Raw genomic sequence first — 5,541 nt, forward strand, 5'->3', positions numbered from 1 at the left:
CGACGAATGTATATGCGTTACAATCGATGATATTCTATAAGAGAATGCTACTTCAAAATGTGAACATTTTAATTTGAGACCTCAATTATTGAGTTTAAAATCCAATCAAAGTCCTTCTCTTGACTCAGAAAATTTCTGAAAAATCAAATCAGATTTTATAAAATGAAAACCATAAAAAAGAAACCCAGCCACTCCAAAAATTTCATGTATTGGACTTTGCTTGCTTTGAGAACTTTATTAAAAATATTGATTTCACACTATTGGACCAGAAGCGCATATCTGCAGCTCAGGACCAGATAAGCAACCGTGAGATTCGAAAGTATTGACACCTGTACTTTATTTTTTCAACATACTGAGTCTGGAAGAAGGTGCAGTGCCTATAACTTTTGCAGGCCTTCGTTAAACCTTTAATTTCTTCTAGCCCTAATTTATATGGCAAATTATTATGCTGCCTTAGTACAGTTTTAATACCGCAGCTCTACATATATTCACCGAGCAGACTCGGCTCTTCATGAAAACAAAATGAGGCATGATTTTGATATACAGATGTTTAAAATGTTGCGAGACAAGACCTGAAGAGTGGGGGGATTTTCAGATGTGGGTTACGTTCAAGGGGGAAAGTATTGCGGATAATGGTTGATGGAAAGTGACTGGATGGAGGTTAAAATACAACAGGAGTGATAAGAGTTATAAAGACGAGTGAGTCGAACGTATCAGAGTGGAAGAATAAAAAGACAAGCTAGCTCCGAGGATCGGTTATGATTAGCAGTCTCGTTGTCGTGTAGATCGCAGTCATTACTGATCGAGTTGTCTTGTGATCAAAGGTGATCTATCCATAGCCAAGCAGTCTTCGTTTTCGAAGCAAAGTGTCTCCTTTATCTAAAGTGTCTCTTCCCAAAAATCTTAGAATGTATGTGATTTGCGAGTGTTTTAGCTGTTATATCTAGCAGATAGAGCTCGATCGCTTAGTAGCTCCCTGCCATCGGAATGTAGAGCAAAATGTTGGGTTGTCTGATCATTTGTTCAGTTCATTATTCTCTTAATCGTGTTATCTAAATCTTAAGCTTTTTATATAAGTTCACTATTGTAACAGTTTTTCAGGTTTCGACCTGTAAACTTCTCAATTACTTGTCTAAATCACTATACAGTCGTTCATGTATCGAACCGTCAACCTCTCGATCAGTTCACTATTGTCACTTTTGTCCATGCGTCGAATCGTTAAACGTTGCATCGTTTTTCCAGATCCCTGTTACAATAGTTGTTCATAAATTAAACCCACGACCTCTCTATCGTTTGTCCAGTTCACCATGGAAAGAGTTGTCCATTTCTTTCTTTCTCTTCAATACTGAATATTCACCAAATGTTGCTGGACAAATCGATGATTAAGAACCGATATAAGCAGATTAACGTGCGTTCTTGCGATTTTTATGTAATATTTTGGAGTCTGCAAGAGAATCTTTAACATTCATAATACGCTCAAAGCACTTATGTGAAGCATCTAAATATAATGGGCAGTTAAAGCACACAAACACACACACACACAAACGCACTTATAAATAAATCAACGGTCTACCGATGTATCAGTGTGTCTATGGTCAAATTATGTGCGGGATTTTGCTTAAATATTTATTTCCTTCTATTAGTAGTTTAGTAATATAAGCATACCTACATAATGTCCCTCTCGATTTTTGTCTCCTCATAACTGTCAAAAAATGGACTTTTTTATGGAATCTTCCGCAAATACCTCTCAGACAGTGCATATTCCGATTATATCGGAGTTCAATGTAAAACAAAATAGATCTTTGGTGTTGGGTGCTAACACATGCATACTGACATACATCATTTTCAAGTTCCATTCGATAGATAATATTTATTCGGTGATGTGTGTAGTATGTATATGTGTGCACTCACTACTTTTTTTCACATTTTTAGTAATAAATTCCTATATGTTAGTAATCTACACCATCTGAGAGGTATTTGGATAACATTTCATTAAAAAATATCCAGTTTCCTGAAAGTTATGAGGAAACAAAGTGGGGTGGAAGCACATCTGTGTCGGTATGGTACAGTATGTTACTGATAAATTTGAATGTGTAGAAATTCATAGTTAAAAGTCTCGCCGTCTCTCTCACAAAGGTGATGAAGATACAACACAAAGTCGAGTAAAGATTAAGCAAATAAAATAAACACAAAGTTGGTATTAGTTTGGTGCTCAGAAAATATGGAAGAAGAAAAGAAGTAAATTTGGTAGTGATGGAGAGAAAGGAACAAGAAAGGAAAATTGGGAAAATAGAAACATACGTATAAGTTGCAACAATGCCAAGAAGCGCATTGTGACCAGCAGTGTATAACAACATCCGATAGTCTAGTCAATACTGTGACATAGTAAAATACATACATACATGCATACACACACACATACACACACACATACACTAATGTCACCAAATACATAAACACTTCGTAGTCTTCCTGGCCAAGGAAGGCGGGGGACAGTGAGCGGATCCGCTAAACGGATCCATCCTACAAACGAGAGCGAGTGTTTGATAAAGACCCACAAGCCAGCAAGTGCTTGGACACTGGATATGTGCGTACAGAACAGTTTCGTTATTATACGCGCATCTCGTGCCAGCACTTCCATGGAAATTATCCATGGGTCCTGGCTCGAAAGTCCTCCGGAATTGAGCAGCCGGGTGATTCCTGACGAGTCCCAGAGTCTCCCCAAGAACATCGTCTCTCTTGACTTCCGCAAACCTCCGAAGTGGCTGTTCCACCAGTAGCATTTCCCGTCTAGTAGAGAGCTGCAAGCGCCCTACCTCGGACTATGCTTGATTAAGGACTGCAGCTTTGTCAAAGAGATAAGCTGCGTGCGGAAAAGCGAGTCTAACGGCAACTACATTTACTCACCGTCAAGGAAACACTAGAGAGACAGCAACCTCAGAGTATACCTACGTATCATCAGCCACGGCATGCCCAATCTTCCATTCGTGAGTGTTGACACCAAATAGAGCCCCAGACCAGTGGAGAAAACGTGAGAGTAAGCTTTGTAATCAGATCAGACATGAACTCAAAGTACTGCGGTCAGTCAATAATATACGAGGGAGAGGACGTGTCTCCCACTTCTCCCGACCTTTCACGGATAACTTTCTTTCGGTTCATTTCTAAGTGAGATTAGTGACCCTGCTCGTTACCTCGTCAGAGGTTTTTGTGATCTTTCACTGATAGCTGACCCTTATTATCACAGATCAAACTGTGATTAGCATAACATAGCTCACAGTTGAACCCGCCATGTTATCCGGGATCAGCGATCATTGAATTGGTGATAAACTTGGTTACATGTACCAGTCCAGTACTAGAGTCAATTCTTCTTCTTCGACTCAATCTTTCTCCTTCTTTCTAGATTGTGTTAGGCTCGAGAAGGAAGGGTCTTCGCAGGGTAAGACACGCCCCATATCAGGACAGCATGGTTACGACCCCGCAGGAGTTAAGAGCTCTGAGAAGACAGGAATATTAAACATATGTCAAATGCTAAATACTTTTCTTGGAACACTTTTCCTACCATTTCTACAACTAATTGATCAACAATGAAATAATAGATAAACTGGCTCAGGTATGGCTCTGCCGTTAACAAGCTCTCTTTGCAACCATGCAGTCTCGAGTTCAGTCTCACAGCGCGGCACCTTAAGCAAGTGCCTTCTTCTCTAGCACGTGACTAATCAAAGCCTTGTGGATTTAGTTGATGGAAACTGAAAGAAGCTCGTCATGTGTGTGTGTGTGTGTATGCGTGTGCACACGTATATTGTTCTCCTGCCACCGCTTGAAAACTGATGTTGTTTCGTGTTTGCGTCCCCGTAACGTAGCGGTTCGGCCCAAATGACCGATAGAATAATATATATATGTATTTATATAGTTATATATAGTCATATTTTTTACGATAGATACAGATTGCATAGAAGTGCTCAAGTCGAGCCTAGACAATTATAATAAATGGAATGGAGAAAGTTCAAATCAAGTAAACCACAATGAACCCATATGGATATGAATTTAATTAAGATCAAAATGGTGTCCGTAAAACATGGTTATACTAAAAATACGTTTATTTTTGTAAATCATATTTTTATATTCCTTATTTTATTCTTCCTACCAATCCTTGCCAATGCCTTGTCCATTGTATTCCTCCTCCATAAAGTGGTGAGCTAGCAGAAACGTTAGCACGACGGGCGAAATGCTTAGCGGTATTTCGTCTGCCGTTACGTTCTGAGTTCAAATTCCGCCGAGGTCGACTTTGCCTTTCGCAGTCGATGAATTACGTACCAGTTGCGTACTGGAGTCGATCAACTGGCCCCCTCCCCCAAAATTTCGGGCCTTGTGTCTAGAGTAGAAAAATATATAAATACTATGTTTGTATGTTCATATATTTATGTCCATATATATTTTTAATAGTCATATATTTTTATATCTTTATATATATTCTTAATATATCCAGATATATTTTTTGGACAGTTTTTATCTTAATTAAATCCGTATGCACATGTGTTCATTGCAGTTTACCTGATTTGAACTTTCTCCATTCCATTTAATATAATTGTATATATGTACATAGATACAGGGTGCGGTGAATAAACTGTCGTCTAAATTAAGCAAAGATGAAAGTAACACTGACATCTCATTTTAACAGATATATTTACCAAAATTTCATTAATATGGCTTGAAATACTAAAGAGTAAATATATTCAATAAAATCGCCGTTGGCAACAACCATGGCCTCCAAATGACTTCGGAATTTCCTGCAACACTTCTGGAAGGTCTCCTTGGTTAAATTAGCGAATGCTGCCATAATCCTTGCCTTCATTTCTTCTTTGGTGTTACTAGGAGTTTTTTTGGTCTCTCGCACAACTGCACCCCACATATAATAATGAAGTAGGGTTGCAGTCTGGGGAGTTAGTTGGCCAGATGTTAGGGGGTGATGTGCTCGCAGAAATTGTCTGACAGCCATGACTGGGTTCTCCTGCTTATGTGGTATGGTGCAGAGCCCTGTTGCCAGACATAGGGTCTTCCAGTAGCCAGCCTCTTGACCCAGGGCAGCACTACCTCATCCAGGCACTTGATGCAGGCCGTGTGGGAAGATAAATGGAGGCATAATGTCGCCACCACTAGTGATCACTCCAAACACTATGATGTTGACCGGTTGTTTGATTTTTATAACCCTCGGTACATTTCCTCAGATTTGCACTGTCTTCAGATTGACAACCAAACATTCTGAAATATTCGTATTGGAAGGAAGTTCCAGCGCAAATGCCAAGCAATACAGCGTGTCGTTTCCAAATTTCTGGCAGAGTGAATTGCATCATGGTGCTGTTTTTTCTCACAGACAGTGCCCAACTGACCCTACTATACTGTGTAGTCGACAAAATCAAAAACAAATAATGCGCATGCGCGAAATTAAAAGTATAAAATGGCGACAGTTTACCCTCACACTCTATAAGTATTTGTGTGTGCGTGTGTACGTGTATACATGTATGTATATATATACATATATAT

The sequence above is a fragment of the Octopus bimaculoides genome, chromosome 12 (genome assembly GCF_001194135.2).
Source record: "Octopus bimaculoides isolate UCB-OBI-ISO-001 chromosome 12, ASM119413v2, whole genome shotgun sequence".
NCBI classification, from domain to species: Eukaryota; Metazoa; Mollusca; class Cephalopoda; order Octopoda; family Octopodidae; genus Octopus; species Octopus bimaculoides.